Source organism: Hyperolius riggenbachi, chromosome 10, assembly GCF_040937935.1.
Source record: "Hyperolius riggenbachi isolate aHypRig1 chromosome 10, aHypRig1.pri, whole genome shotgun sequence".
NCBI classification, from domain to species: Eukaryota; Metazoa; Chordata; class Amphibia; order Anura; family Hyperoliidae; genus Hyperolius; species Hyperolius riggenbachi.
This window is the reverse complement of record NC_090655.1, coordinates 242,920,765-242,936,756: the sequence shown is the minus strand read 5'-3', so window position 1 is coordinate 242,936,756 and position 15,992 is coordinate 242,920,765.

Genomic DNA, 15,992 nt, shown 5'->3' with positions numbered 1-15,992 from the left:
AGGCCTCCACCCTCACCACCACCACCACCACCCCTGTTCGCAGCAGCCGCCCAGCAGGGCCTGGGGAGGAGGCCAGTTCACCGTCAGTCGCCGACCTGTCACTCAGCACTCTTTTGACCCCAGGCATGATGAGTCAATTGTCTGCTGTTGTTGGCGATTTGGAGGAGGAGATGCTGATGGGCACTTTGGGGGATGAGGGATTGGACAGCAAGACTGTGGTGACAGTCAAGCAGCCCATCCATGCATCAGGAGAGGAGTTTGGGGGGTCATCATCCCAGCAGGACATGTTTCAGGAGGGGGAGGATGATGATGACACGGTGACAGACAGAGACTGGGTGCCACCAGCTCCAGGGGATGTCGTCATCAGCAGCTCTGAGGAGGAGGAGGAGGATGCGCTTGTGGGCCTTGCAAGGAGGCGCATCATTGCAAGCATTGGCAGCAGTAGGCAGGTCCCACAGCCTGCTGGTGTCTCAGGCTCAGCAGCAGCAGCAGCAGCATCTGCCAGTACCACCACCAGACGCACCCAAGCCCCCCCCCCCCCCCAACCACCACAGGGAGACAGGCAGCAGCGGTTCCATGCTGTAGGGGGTTGTTTTTGTCACCAATCTGGCGATTTTTCACCATGCCCACAGTGTACAGCAAGTACGCCACTTGCAACCACTGTCAGCGGAAGTTGAGCAGAGGTGCAGACCCCTTAAAGTTCAGCACCAGCTCGCTCATCAACCACCTTGCTGCGAAACATTTCCACCAGCATGAGGAGTTCCAGAGGCTGAAGGCATCTGGTGCTGGCAGTGGCACCACACCCATCACTGCACAGCCTTCAGCAGCAGCAGCAGCAACAGCAGCCACCCGCCCTCCTGCTCCTCCAGCAGCACCAGCAGGAGTGCGGAAACGCACTGCTCCTCCCCCCTCTGCAACTCCTGCCGCCGACACTGAGGCCTGTTCTGGCAGCCAGTCCTCAGTGGCCTCCTCTGCTGTGTCCGCTGATTCCCGTGCCAGCAAAAGGCCACGCCAGAGCCTTTTGAGCGAGTCCTTCCAGGGGGTGGTTAGGGCTCTGCCTCCCAGCAGCCGTCGCGTGCGGCAGCTGAACGGCTTGCTGGCACGGGCCATGTGCTCCCAACTCCTGCCGTACACGCTCGTGCAGGAGGGGAGCGACATGCGTGCGCTGCTTGCTTGTGCAGCCCCAGACTGGCAGCTCCCCAGCAGACACTTCTTCGCCCGCAAGGCCATTCCTGCACTGCACCGCTTTGTGATGGCCAATGTGGAGCAAGGGCTGGAGCACGCGGTTGGTGAAAGTGTCCACGTCACCATGGACTCCTGGAGCAGCCGCTTCGGGACAGGCCGCTACCTGTCCTTCACTGTCCACTGGGTCAGCTTGGTGGAAGGGGGTGAGGATGGGAGAGCAGCAGCGGGCACAGCAGCAGCAGCAACACAGTGGGTGGTGCCACCCCGCAGGGTCAGGGGAACTGCAGCAGGTTCCTCCGATCCTCTGCCATCCTCCGACACACCTGGCCAAACCCCCCGCCTCAGCAGCAGCGTGAAGGCCCGCCACTGCCAAGCGCTGCTGCAGTTGGTCAGCCTTGGAAAGACCAAGCTGACGGCAACCCATGTGTTGGCCAAACTCCAGGAGCAGGAGAGGATTTGGCTGACCCCCAGAGGCCTCAGAGTCGGAGAGGTGGTGGCCGACAATGGGGCCAATCTGGTTGCCGCAATAGACAGGGGAAACCTGACCCACATCCCCTGTCTTGCCCACGTGCTGAACCTGGTGGTGCAGAAGTTCTTGCGCACCTACCAGGGGATGGGCGAACTGCTGGAAATGGCAAGGAACGTTGTGCGTAACTTCCGGCACTCGGCTGCAGCCTGTGCGAGCCTGGAAGACGTGCAAAAGGAGCTGGAGCTGCCACGCCATCGGCTGATCCTTGACGTTCCGACTCGCTGGAACTCCACCCTGGCGATGTTGGAGCGTCTGGTTGAACAGAAGCACGCTGTCAACCAGTACCTTGCCCTGGCCACTGTTTCCGCCGCTCAGAGAAGGGACAAGACCAGCAACATCCCGTCCATCGTCCCCGATGATGACTGGAGGCACATGCAGCAGGTGTGCTTAGTGCTGGCTCCCTTTCTGCAGGCCACTAACATGGTGAGCAGGGACCATGCTATGGTCTGCGAGTGGGTGCCCCTGGTTTGTCTGCTGAACAGGGCCCTCGATGCTTTGCTGGAACAGGGAGCGGCAGCCTTGGACCAGCAGGAGCGGCAAGCAGCTGCACAGTCCACCTCTGAGGGGGAGGAGGAGGAGGACTTGGTGGAGGTCCCTGACCTTGCTGCTGATGAGGGGGATCAGCACAGCGCAGCTGAGTTGGTGCGGGGGTGGAGAGAAGATGAGGCTGAGGAGGCAGAGGAGGAGGATGAGGACAGCACTGCCATCGATGTGCCAGCACACGTGGCCCGCCTCTTCCCAATGGCAGCGCACATGCTGACGTGCCTGCGCAAGGACCCCAGGGTGATCCAGATGAAGCAGAGGGAGAACATCTGGATCAGCAGGATGTTGGACCCACACCTCAAGGGGAAGTTGAGCCAATTCCTGCCGCCTGCAGGAGGAGACCCAGCGCAACAAATAAGGAGCTTGCAGCAGGCCCTTGTTGAGCGCTTGGAGGAAGCCTTCCCCCAGCCTTCCACCCCCACTGTCCAGCCAGCACAGAGGCAGCAGCAGGTGCCTGCATCCAGCAGCAAGCGCCCCACAGACCTGCTGTCTCTCAGCCACGAGCTCTACAGGACTGTAGAGGCTCCGGCAGCAGTGACTAGAGAGGAGGTGCATGCAGCAGCATCCTCCTCCGGTCACAGCCAGCGCCTGACCCGCATGGTGGCTGACTACATGGGGTCCTACAGCGGGCTTGACAGCGATGCCCCTGTTGATCCCATGGAGTATTGGGTCAAGCGCCTGGAGATCTGGAGCGAGCTGGCGCAGTACGCCCTGGAAGTGCTGTCCGGTCCCCCTTCCAGCGTGCTGTCCGAGCGCTGCTTCAGTGCAGCTGGTGGCGTGGTCACCGAGAAACGCTCACGTCTGTCTCACAAGTCTGTGGACAGACTGACGTTTCTCAAGATGAACCAGGCGTGGGTGGAAGGTGAGTTCCTGGCCCCTGTTGTCGGCGAGAGGGGGACATGAACTGGCTGCCGGAACTTAGAACCATCGTTAATGTGCCTTACCACCCTTTACCACGTCCTGGCTCCTGCTCACTAAGCCAGCCTGGTTCACTTTGACTATTACGTCGCCTGCAGCCACACATTTTACACCTACAGTGGGCTGCTGTGTACTGCCCTTCTGCTGTCTGTCTGTGTTTCCCACTGCCAGGGTACACAGAATTACCTTCTGCTGCCACTCTGCCACCAGCTATTACGTCAAACAATAGCTGCTCACATAATTACTCCTCCATTCCTCCTGCTGCTGCTGCTGTCTGTCTGTGTTTCCCACTGCCAGGGTACACAGATTTACCTTCTGCTGCCACTCTGCCCCCAGCTATTACGTCAAAAAATAGCTATATCTGTGTAATTGGTTGTAAAACCAAAACTACAAAACCATAAAAAAAAAAAAGGTTTAATTTTTCAGAGGTGCCCGGGTTGAAAACTGTGTTGTCCCAGTTGTGTATTGGACACGATGTTGGCTGCACGACCGCTGTCTGGGACCTCCTGTTGTGTTTATTTACAGCCCTGGTATCACCGCTAGATACCAGGGCTATTATGTCACGCTGCCTGCCTGCCTGCTGCCACACTCACACTACTCCTCCATTCCTCCTGCTGCTGCTGTCTGTCTGTGTTTCCCACTGCCAGGGTACACAGAATTACATTCTGCTGCCACTCTGCCACCAGCTATTACGTCAAACAATAGCTGCTCACATAATTACTCCTCCATTCCTCCTGCTGCTGCTGCTGTCTGTCTGTGTTTCCCACTGCCAGGGTACACAGATTTACCTTCTGCTGCCAGTCACTCTGCCACCAGCTATTACGTCAAAAAATAGCTATATCTGTGTAATTGGTTGTAAAACCAAAACTACAAAACCATAAAAAAAAAAAAAGGTTTAATTTTTCAGAGGTGCCCGGGTTGAAAACTGTGTTGTCCCAGTTGTGTATTGGACACGATGTGGGCTGCACGACCGCTGTCTGGGACCTCCTGTTGTGTTTATTTACAGCCCTGGTATCACCGCTAGGTACCAGGGCTATTATGTCACGCTGCCTGCCTGCTGCCACACTCACACTACTCCTCCATTCCTCCTGCTGCTGCTGCTATCTGTCTGTGTTTCCCACTGCCAGGGTACACAGAATTACATTCTGCTGCCACTCTGCCACCAGCTATTACGTCAAACAATAGCTGCTCACATTACTCCTCCATTCCTCCTGCTGCTGCTGCTGTCGGTCTGTGTTTCCCACTGCCAGGGTACACAGAATTACATTCTGCTGCCACTCTGCCACCAGCTATTACGTCAAACAATAGCTATATATCTGTGTAATTTGTTTTACAAACAAAACCAAAAAACCATAAAAAAAAAAGGTTTACATTTTCAGAGGTGCCCGGGTTGAAAACTGTGTTGTCCCAGTTGTGTATTGGACACGATGTGGGCTGCACGACCGCTGTCTGGGACCTCCTGCCTGCTGTGTTTATTTACAGCCCTGGTATCACCGCTAGGTACCAGGGCTATTATTTCACGCTGCCTGCCTCATTGACTGCCTGCTGCCACACACTCATCCTCCTCCTCCTGCTGCTGAATTTACCTCCTGCTGTCTGTGTGTTTCCACTGCCAGGGAGCACATACAATGGCGCTTCCAACATGCGTGCGCCACCAGCTATTTGTTACGCTCAAAAATAGCTGCATTTCTTTTAAAAAAAATATAAAAGAGAAATAAGTGAAGAAGAAGAAGACGATATAGAAAAAGAAGGAGAAGAAGAAGAAGATGAAGATGAAGAAGATGAAGAATATGAAGAAGATGAAGAAGAAGAAGATGAAGAAGATGAAGAAGATGAAAAAGAAGATGAAGAATATGAAGAAGAAGAAGATGAAGAAGATGAAGAAGATGAAGAAGAAGAAGATGAAGAAGAAGAAGATGAAGAAGATGAAGAAGAAGAAGATGAAGAAGATGAAGAAGAAGAAGATGAAGAAGATGAAGAAGATGAAGAAGATGAAGAAGATGAAGAAGAAGAAGATGAAGAAGAAGAAGAAGAAGAAGAAGATGAAGAAGAAGAAGATGATGATGAAGAAGATGAAGAAGATGAAGAAGAAGAAGATGAAGAAGAAGAAGAAGAAGACAATATAGAAGAAGAAGAAGAAGATATAGAAGAAGAAGATATAGAAGAAGAAGATATAGAAGAAGAAGAAGAAGAAGATATATAAGATAAAGAAGAAGAAGAAGAAGTATATACAGTACTGAACAAAATTCTGGACACAACTTCTCTTTCCACCTTTTTTTTTTTTTAAAGGAACATCCCCACATAATCACTTGCTGTTGTTACTTGGAAAAAAAGATGTTTCTTGCATCATTCACCCTCAAAACAAGTGTTGGAAGCTATTTAAGGTCAATTCGAATAGTCAGCTCGAATAATGAGCTTGAATACCGACTCGAATAGTGAGCTCGAAGTCCGAGGTCGAATCGAATAGTAAAAAATATTCGACTGAATTCGAATAATTTACTATTCGAATTCGACCAAACTCGAATAATAAAAAGGGGTATCCGAGCACCACTGGCCATTGGTACACCGCAGTGGAAGATACAAGGCCGCAATTATTTTTCACAAAAGGCCATACCCAAACTGTACCGTGCAGTTGAGAGGCAAGTGGTGTCATCTCTGGCACACAGCATTGGGTCAAGGGTCCACCTGACCACGGATGCCTGGTCTGCCAAGCACGGGCAGGGCCACTACATTACATACACAGCCCATTGGGTCAACCTGGTGACCGATGACAGCAAGCAGGGAGTACGTGGCTGCGCAGAGGACCGACTTGTCACACCTCCACGGCTTGCAGGCAGGCCTCCAGCCACCTCCTCTCCACCTGCTATCACCGCTTCGCTGTCGTCATCCTCCTCCTCCTCCTCCTTGGCTGGTGCCGCCATCTCCTCTCCAGCTACACAGCCCCAGCACCCCAGGGCCTATGCTGCATGCCATGTGCGATGGTGTCATGCAGTGTTAGACATGTCTTGCCTGAAAGCGGAGAGTCACACTGGAGCAGCTCTCCTGGCTGCTCTTAACAGGTGGAGCAATGGCTGACCCCGCACAAGCTTGAGATCGGCAACATGGTGTGTGACAACGGCAGCAATCTCATTGCTGCGTTGAATTTGGGAAAGCTGACACACATACCCTGCATGGCACATGTGCTTAATCTGGTCGTGCAAAGATTTGTGTCCAAGTACCCAGGCTTAGAGGACGTTCTGAAGCAGGCCAGGAAGTTGTGTGGGCATTTCAGGCACACTTACAAGGCCATGGCACGCTTTGCGGAGATTCAGCGTAGAAACAACTTGCCGGTGAGACGCCTGATTTGCGATAGCCCGACTCGCTGGAATTCCACCCTGCTGATGTTCTCTCGCCTGCTAGACCAGGAGAAAGCCGTCACCCAGTACCTGTATCATTACAGTACAAGGACACAATCTGGGAGGATGGGGATGTTGTGGCCCAACAACTGGACACTGATGCGAAATGCATGCAGGGTCATGGAGCCCTTTGAGGAGGTGACCAAACTGGTGAGTCGCGATGAGGGCACCATCAGCGACTTGATCCCCTACGCCTACTTCCTGGAGCGTGCCATGCGTAGAGTGGTGGATACAGCTGTGGAGGAGCGTGGACAAGAAGAGTTAGGGCAGCAGGAGTCGTGGGAGCCATTTACACACGAACCCGATGTTTCCACAACACCGGCGGCAGCACAGAGGGGGGAGGAGGAGGAAGAAGAGGAGTTGTGTGGGGAAGGAGAGGAGTCAGACTCTGATGATGGCGATGATGAGGAAGGTGTTTCTGTGGAGGAGGAAGAGGCAGCGGAAGGAGAACAACCGCGGCAGCCATCACAGGGGGCTTCTGCTGCTCCACGTTCCCGTGGTATTGTTCGTGGCTGGGGGGAGGAAGAGGAGTTGCGTCCCATCACTGAGGAAGAGCAAGAGGAGATGGAGAGTACGTCTGCATCCAGCTTTGTGCAGATGTCCTCTTTCATGTTGTCAAGCCTGTTGAGTGACCCCCGTATCGAAAAACTCAAGACGAATGACCTGTACTGGGTGGCCACACTACTAGACCCTCGGTACAGGCACAAAGTGGTGGACCTCTTACCAACTCAACAAAATGCGGAAAGGATGCAGCACTTGCAGAACAAGCGGTCGATGATGCTTTACAATGCATTTAAGGGTGATGTGGCTGCACAACGCAATCAAGGTACCACTGGCAGTAACCCTCCTCCTCCCAAGTCCACGCAGGCAAGGACAGGACGCTCCAGTGATCTCAGGGTGATGTCGGACATGCGGACGTTCTTTAGTCCAACTCCTCACCATAGTCCTTCCGGATCCACCCTCCACCAACACCTGGACCGGCAGGTAGCCGACTACCTGGCCTTGAGTGTGGATGTAGACTCTGCGAAAAGCGACGATGAACCCTTGGACTACTGGTTGCGCAGGCTTGACCTGTGGCCAGAGCTGTCCCAATTTGCCATACAACTTCTCTCTTGCCCTGCCGCAAGCGTCCTGTCAGAAAGGACCTTCAGTGCAGCTGGAGGCATAGTTACTGAGAAGAGAAGTCGCCTAAGTCACGACAGTGTTCAGTACCTGACCTTTATCAAAATGAATGAGGAATGGATCACGGAGGGCTACTGCACGACCGAAGACTAAGTCAGTCCCCACACACAGCATCTCTGCCTGCAGGCCGCTTGACTGCCTTCTCCGCCACTACCAACAGGGTCCAGGACTCTAGGCGGATTCCTGAATTTTTAAGGCCGCTGCTAGCAGCGGCCGCTACACGAATTTTTCTGGTGCGTGTACATGTGCCCATCCCCCTTCGTGATCATTACCTTGCCGCGGTGAAGGGGCTTGCGCATCACAATGAAGCAATGACCGCCGGCTATTTGAGTGTCTCGGGTGGGGGTGGCACACAAAAGATAATAAGGTCGTTGCTTCATTGTGGTCAGACCAAATTTGATCAGCTGGACAGTCACTGTTCTGTCATTCAGCTACATCAGCCGGGCGAGCATATGGGCTGAAAAGCCACCATCACCTGCACTCTCGTCACGGTGCGCACCAGTCCAGCACGGCCGTCACTACACAAACGGCTGTTTGCAGTCACTGCATACCTTTCACTGCATCTGTGACTGCACATTATACCTGGCAGTCAGTGCATAACTTGCACTTGAATGGATACACTTTTAAACAATTTAAAAATACAACCATGTAAACTTTCAAACAATTTAAAAATACAACCATCTATCATTTTCAAAAAATGTAAAAAAAAAAGGGCAAAAAAACTTGCCCTCCGTAAAACATTCTTGGCAAATGCTTTTGACTTGGTTTGTCTTCCGCTGGCTCAAGGGTCCATCTGACCACAGATGCCTGGTCTGCAAAGCACGGTCAGGGCAGCTACAGCATGGGTCTCAGCAGGCTCCCACTTCGGGCCGGAATCCAACCTTCATTCCCCGCGGCGACAATGGCAGACTTGCCCTCCATAACGGATTCCCGTTAAAGGATTTAAAGTTAATTCATTTCAATTAGGGCCGCAAAAGGTCCTCCTGAGTCCTGTATTGTTATTTTTGGTCACTACCTCGGGGCAGGCGTGCATGCCTGCCTGCCTCCCTCCTTGCCTGGATGTGTGGTGGTAGACGTTGATCAGGCTCCAACTCCGGAACGCAATACAAGAGGGAGCTCGTCCTCAGAAACAGCTGGGGGCAGTGTCTGGCGGCTGGCGCCATGTATCGCCCGCTATGGCCAGACAGCCAACATGCCCTTCAACCTCAGCTGCTGATGCCACCGTAGCGCCATCAGCCCAGGGAGGCTCAGCAGTTTGGAAATTTTTTAACGTGTGTGTCTCAGATCCGAGCAAAGCCATCTGTTGTCTCTGCCAGCAAAAATTGAGCCGTGGAAAGGCCAACTGTCACGTAGGAACAATTGCTTTACGAAGGCACCTGGAGAGAAGCCACAAACAGCTATGATTGGCAAGAACACCTGAGGAAAAGCAGCACCCCTCAAAAGACAAGCCGCGGAGAACAACCGCGGCAGCCGTCACAGGGGGCTTCTGCTGCTCCACGTTCCCATGGTATTGTTCGTGGCTGGGGGGAGGAAGAATGGATACACTTTTAAACAATTTAAAAATACAATTATCTAAACTTTCAAACAATTAAAAAATACAACCATGTAAACTTTCAAACAATTTAAAAATACAACCATCTATCATTTTCAAAAAATGTAAAAAAAAGGGCAAAAAAAACTTGCCCTCCGTAAAACATTCTTGGCAAATGCTTTCGACTTAATTTGTCTTCCGCTGGCTCAAGGGTCCATCTGACCACAGATGCCTGGTCTGCAAAGCACGGTCAGGGCAGCTACAGCATGGGTCTCAGCAGGCTCCCACTTCGGGCCGCAATCCAACCTTCATTCCCCGCGGCGACAATGGCAGACTTGCCCTCCATAACGGATTCCCGTTAAAGGATTTAAAGTTAATCCATTTCAATTAGGGCCGCAAAAGGTCCTCCTGAGTCCTGTATTGTTATTTTTGGTCACTACCTCGGGGCGGGCGAGCATGCCTGCCTGCTGCCCTCCTTGGATGTGTAGTGGTAGCCGTTTCTCAGGCTCCACACCGGATTCCATCCCTCATTCCCCGGTCATTACCCGGGGTCACAAATGGCAGACTTGCCCACCTCCATATGATTCTCGTGAAAGGAATGTGGTGTCATCTTTGCCCACCATAACTAGTTCTCGTTAAAGGATTTAAAGTACATTCATTTCAAATACACAGCAGGGCCTGGAAAGTCCTCCTCCTGTATTGTTATTTTTGGTCACTACCTCGGGGCGGGCGGGTGTGCATGCCTGCCCGCTGCCCTCCTTGGATGTGTAGTGGTAGCCGTTGCTCAAGCTCCACACCGGATTCAAACCCCTCATTCCCCGGCCATTAACCGGGGTCACAATGGCAGACTTGCCCGCCTCCACAGGATTCTCGGTACTGAACAAGTACACAGCAAGTAGAAAATGTAATTGAAAAACAAAACGTAAGCTTTTTAACAATGCCATGGAAAGTTGAGAAGGAAGTCACACATTACCTGACATCACTGAGTGAGGTAGAGCAATCTCGCCATGTTGCGCAGTAGTCCAGCATGGCCGTCACTACACAAACAGCTGTTTGCGGTGCGTTACACAGTGAGTTTGGTGTGTCAGTGTGAAGCAGTACTCTAATTACACTCCCTGATTGATGTATACACATGCAAGATGTTTGAAAGCACGTTAGGCCTGCAATTTAGCATTCAATGTGATTTCTGCCCTTAAAACGCTGCTTTGCGTCACATCCAGATTTTTCCCCGGGACTTTTGGCATGTATCCCACTCCGCCATGCCCCCCTCCAGGTGTTAGACCCCTTGAAACATCTTTTCCATCACTTTTGTGGCCAGCATAATTTTTTCTATTTTTCAAAGTTCGCCTCCCCATTGAAGTCTAGTGCGGTTCGCGAACTTTTCCGCTAACCGAACCTTCCGCGGAAGTTCGCGAACCCGGTTCGCGAACCGAAAATCGGCGGTTCGCGACATCAGCTAACATGGTTTTACAGGATTGGAAGGAAGAGGACAGTCACCATGACGTTGTGGCCAGCTCAGGATCCTTCACACACATACGGCCTGTTTTAGCTAAAATGAGTCCCTGACTGGTGCAGAGAGCTCAGCGGTCATTCAAACAGCTGAACAAGCAGTGGTGAAAGAGGCGAGCGGTGATCATGGTGGCAGTGCGCAATGGGAACTGGTGAATGCCACGTCTGGTCAGAGACTGACATCCACAGGCAGGATGTGGATTTCACCTGCGACGGTGTGGAGGGGGATAAAGGTTTGTTTTAGTTTCAAGAAAATTATGACAAGCACGACTTCAGAGAAAGTGTAATTTACTGTACTGGATTCTTAACCCCTACAGTGAGTAAAAAAAGGAATACAAATACAGCCTAGTTCTACGTAGGTTTTGAACTGTATAAACACATTGTATCTCATGTCACTTGTCACTTAAATTGTACCCAAGCCGAAGCTTGTGTACAAAAATCCTACTTGCCTAACAAAGGGAAGCCTCTGGATCCTATAGAGATTTCCCTACAGATCCCTTGTCGTGTACCTCCAATAGCTTCCCCAGTGTCCTCTTCCATGTCCCTCGGCGGATTTGCTTCTCCCTTGACGATGACATGTTCCCTGGAAATTTCCTGAGGAAACTGAATGCCAGGGAGGTTAATCACAAGTTGTAATTTGATCCCTCCCCTGTGTCACATGACTGCCATGAAAGAGATGGCAGATAAGCTCATTTGAAAGCATAGGATGTTAACAATATGTCTACTTCCATGATTCAGGAAGTAGAAACAGTGCAGATGTGTTTTAGGATTTGTATCAGCTGTAACAAAGAAATGTTTATTGTTTAAGGGTCAAGCCATGTCAAGTCCTGTGACAGTAAACAATTTAGTTTTATATTAGCTCCGATAACCTGGCTTGTCAGTGTCTATACTGGGTGGATATGGTGAAATCTTATTGTCTATATGTGGCACTATCTGACCCCCCATCCCCTCTGTAAATCTGGTGGAATGTGACTAAGATTAATGATTTTATCAATATTTTTTCAAATATATGAAAGCATGGACTCCCTCCTGTCTATCTCATGCACAATAAAGTTTCTTTGTCCTAAAATGATTTCCCACACTCTGAACATGGCGGTTGAGGCATTAGTGAGTGCCTCCTCTGGTGCACAGCAAGAGCTGCTCTAGACTTACAGCATTTGCTGCATTCAGGATCAGGACATGGAAAACTGTCTGTGTGTGCTGCTATCTGATGAACCACTAGAACATTCATCCGGATTAGACAGATCTGTTGCTGTATCAGCTCTGTAATGTGGTGGATGTACACTCACCTAAAGGATTATTAGGAACACCTGTTCAATTTCTCATTAATGCAATTATCTAATCAACCAATCGCATGGCAGTTGCTTAAATGCATTTAGGGGTGTGGTCCTGGTCAAGACAATCTCCTGAACTCCAAACTGAATGTCATGATGGGAAAGAAAGGTGGTTTAAGCAATTTTGAGCATGGCATGGTTGTTGGTGCCAGACTGGCTGGTCTAAGTATTTCACAATCTGCTCAGTTATGGGGATTTTCATGTACAACCATTTATAGGGTTTACAAAGTATGGTGTGAAAAGGGAAAAACATGCAGTATGCAGCAGTCCTGTGGGCAAAAATGCCTTGTTGATGCTAGAGGTCAGAGGAGAATGGGCCCACTGATTCAAGCTGATAGAAGAGCAACGTTGACTGAAATAACCACTCGTTACAACTGAGTTATGCAGCAAAGCATTTGTGAAGCCACAACACGCACTACCTTGAGGCGGATGGGCTACAACAGCAGAACACCGACCCCACCAGGTACCACTCATCTCCACTACAAATGGGAAAAAGCAGCTACAATTTACATGAGCTCTCTAAAATTGGACAGTTGAAGACTGGAAAATATTGCCTGGTCTGATGAGCCTCGATAGAGTTAGAATTTGGCATCAACAGAATGAGAACATGGATCCATCATGCCTTGTTACCACTGTGCAGGCTGTTGGTGGTGGTGTAATGTTGTGGGAGATGTTTTCTTGGCACACTTTAGGCCCCTTAGTGCCAATTGGGCATTGTTTAAATGCCACGGGCTACCTGAGGATTGTTTCTGACCATGTCCATCCCTTCATGACCACCATGTACCCATCCTCTGATGGCTACTTCCAGCAGGATAATGCACCATGTCACAACAAAGCTCGAATCATTTCAAATTGGTTTCTGGAACATGACAATGAGTTCACTGTACTAAAATGGCCCCCACAGTCAACAGATCTCAACCCAATAGAGCATCTTTGCGATGTGATGGAACGGGAGCTTCGTGCCCTGGATGTGCATCCCACAAATCTCCATCAACTGCAAGATGCTATCCTATCAATATGGGCCAACATTTGTAAAGAATGCTTTCAGCACCTTGCTGAATCAATGCCAAGTAGAATTAAGGCAGTTCTGAAGGTGAAAGGGGGTCAAACACCGTATTAGTATGGTGTTCCTAATAATCCTTTAGGTGAGTGTATATCTGAGGTGACTTCTGATAAAACTTCTCACCATTAGAGGGAGCTGTCCCTCTCTCTACCATGTAACCACTATGACGGGCTCTTCCAGAAATGAGGTTCCCTCTGTTGTTTGACCTAAGACATCTCTTTGTGGTCTTCGTGACATCGTGTCCCCCTGCTGGAGAGAGGATGTTACACACGTTACTGATTCATGTGGTCATCAGTCTCTAGGGTTGCATTTACATGCCAGAAGTCTATAGGCACAATAACTGTCCTGGGAAAGTGTTCATTTTCATAGTAGCTTCCATATGCTGGATTGTATTTTTACATTAACAGCAGCTAAAATGGTTTTACAGGATTGGAAGGAAGAGGACAGTCACCGTGACGTTGTGACCAGTTTAGGATCCTTCACACACATACGGCCTGTTGTAGCTAAAATGAGGCCCTGACTGGTGCAGAGAGCTCAGCGGTCATTCAGACAGCTGAACAAGCAGTGGCGAGAGAGCGGTGCTCATGGTGGGAGTGCGCAATGGGAACTGGTGAATGCCACGTCTGGTCAGAGACTGACAACCACAGGCAGGATGTGGATTTCACCTGCGACGGTATGGAGGGGGTTAAAGGTTTGTTTTAGTTTCAAGTAAATTATGACAAACCCGACTTCAGAGAAAGTGTAATTTACTGTCCTGGATTCTTAACCCCTACAGTGAGAAAAAAAGAAAAGAATACAAATACAGCCTAGTTCTACGTAGGCTTTGGACTGTATTTTATCTCATGTCACTTGTCACTTAAATTGTACCCAAGCCGAAGCTTGTGTACAAAAATCACATATTTGCCTAACATAGGGAAGCCTCTGGATCCTATAGAGATTTCCCTACAGATCCCTTGTTGTGTACCTCCAATAGCTTCCCCAGTGTCCTCTTCCATGTCCCTCAGCGGGTCTGCTTCTCCCTTGGTGATGACATGTTCCCAGGAAATTTCCTGGGGAAACTGAATGCCAGGGAGGTTAATCACAAGTTGTAATTGGTTCCCTCCCCTGTGTCACATGACTGCCATGGCAGAGATGACAGATAAGCTCACTTAAAAGAACAGGATGTTAACAATATGTCTGCTTCCATGAATCAGGAAGTAGAAACTGTGCAGATTTATTTTAAGATTTATATCAGCTGTAACAAAGAAATGTTTATTGGTTAATGGTTATTATGCTAGTGTGTATCTTTTAGAGCATTGAGAGTGTTCTGAGTTCAGGTCCGCTTTACCCCCCACTACCCAACCCTAGAACCCCCCCCCACCACCACCACCACCACCACCAATCTGCACTTGCCAAGTGTCAAGCCATGTCAAGTCCTGTCAAAGTGAACAACTTAGTTTTATATTGGCTCCGATAACCTGACTTGTTAGTGTCTATACTGGGGGGATGTGGTGAAATCTCTTATTGTCTATATGTGGCACTATCTGACCCCCCATCCCCTCTGTAAATCTGGTGGAATGTGACTAAGATTAATAATTTTATTAATATTTTTTTAAATATATGAAAGCATGGACTCCCTCCTGTCTATTTATCTCATGCACAAGAAAGTTTCTTTGTCCTAAAAAGATTTCCCACACTCTGAACATGGCGGTTGAGGCTTTAGTGAGTGCCTCCTCTGGTGCAAAGCAAGAGCTGCTCCGGATTAACAGCATTTGCTGCATTCAGGATCAGGAGTCAGGACATGGAAAACTGTCTGTGTGTGGTGCTATCTGATGAACCACTACAACATTCATCCAGATTAGATAGATCTGTTGCTGTATCGGCTCCGTGATGTGGTGGATGGATATCTGCGGTGATTTCTCATAAAAATTTTCACCATTAGAAGGACCCGCTCCTCTGTCTACCATGTAACCTCTGTGATTGGCATTTCCAGGAATGAGGTTTCCTCTGGTGTTTGACCTTAAGGGGCCCATACACCTAACGATTTTCCCGCCGATATACAGCAGATTCGATCACTGTGATCGAATCTGCTGTGAAATCGTTGCGCAAACGCTGACCGAACGATCGTTTTCCACCCGAAATCGATCGTTCCCGTCGATTCGTCCGTGCGGAAGATTTCGCTCGATCGCCAGCGGGTCGGGAGTGCGTCGATAGCAGCATTCGAATGTCCGAAGACCGATACTAGCGGCAATACATTAACTGCTCCGCCGGCGCGTGTCCCTGCTGCTCCTTCTCCACTGGGTTCCGGCAGGCTTCACTTCTTCCTGTCGACAGGAAGTTTAAACAGTAGAGCGCACTCTACTGTTTAAACTTCCCCGGACAGGAAGTACAGTGAAGCTGGAGCCGAGCGCAGAGAAGACGACAGCGGAGACCGGGGGACTCGCGCCGGCCGGATCAGGTAATGTATGCAGGGGGAGCAGCGGCAGCTCCACAGATTGTGATCGGTTTCATGCTGAAAGGATCTTCCACACACATACGGCCTGTTTTAGCTAAAATGAGGCTCTGACTGGTGCAGAGAGCTCAGCGGTCACTCAGACAGCTGAACAAGCATTGGCGAGAGAGCGGTGCTCATGGTGGGAGTGCGCAATGGGAACTGGTGAATGCCACGTCTTATCAGAGACAACCACAGGCAGGATGTGGATTTCCCCTGCGACGGTATGGAGTGGGTTGAAGTTTTTTTTAGTTAAATGTTAATTATTACAAGCCCAACTTCAGATAAAGTGTAATTTACTGTCCTGGATTCTTAACCCCTACAGTGAGAAAA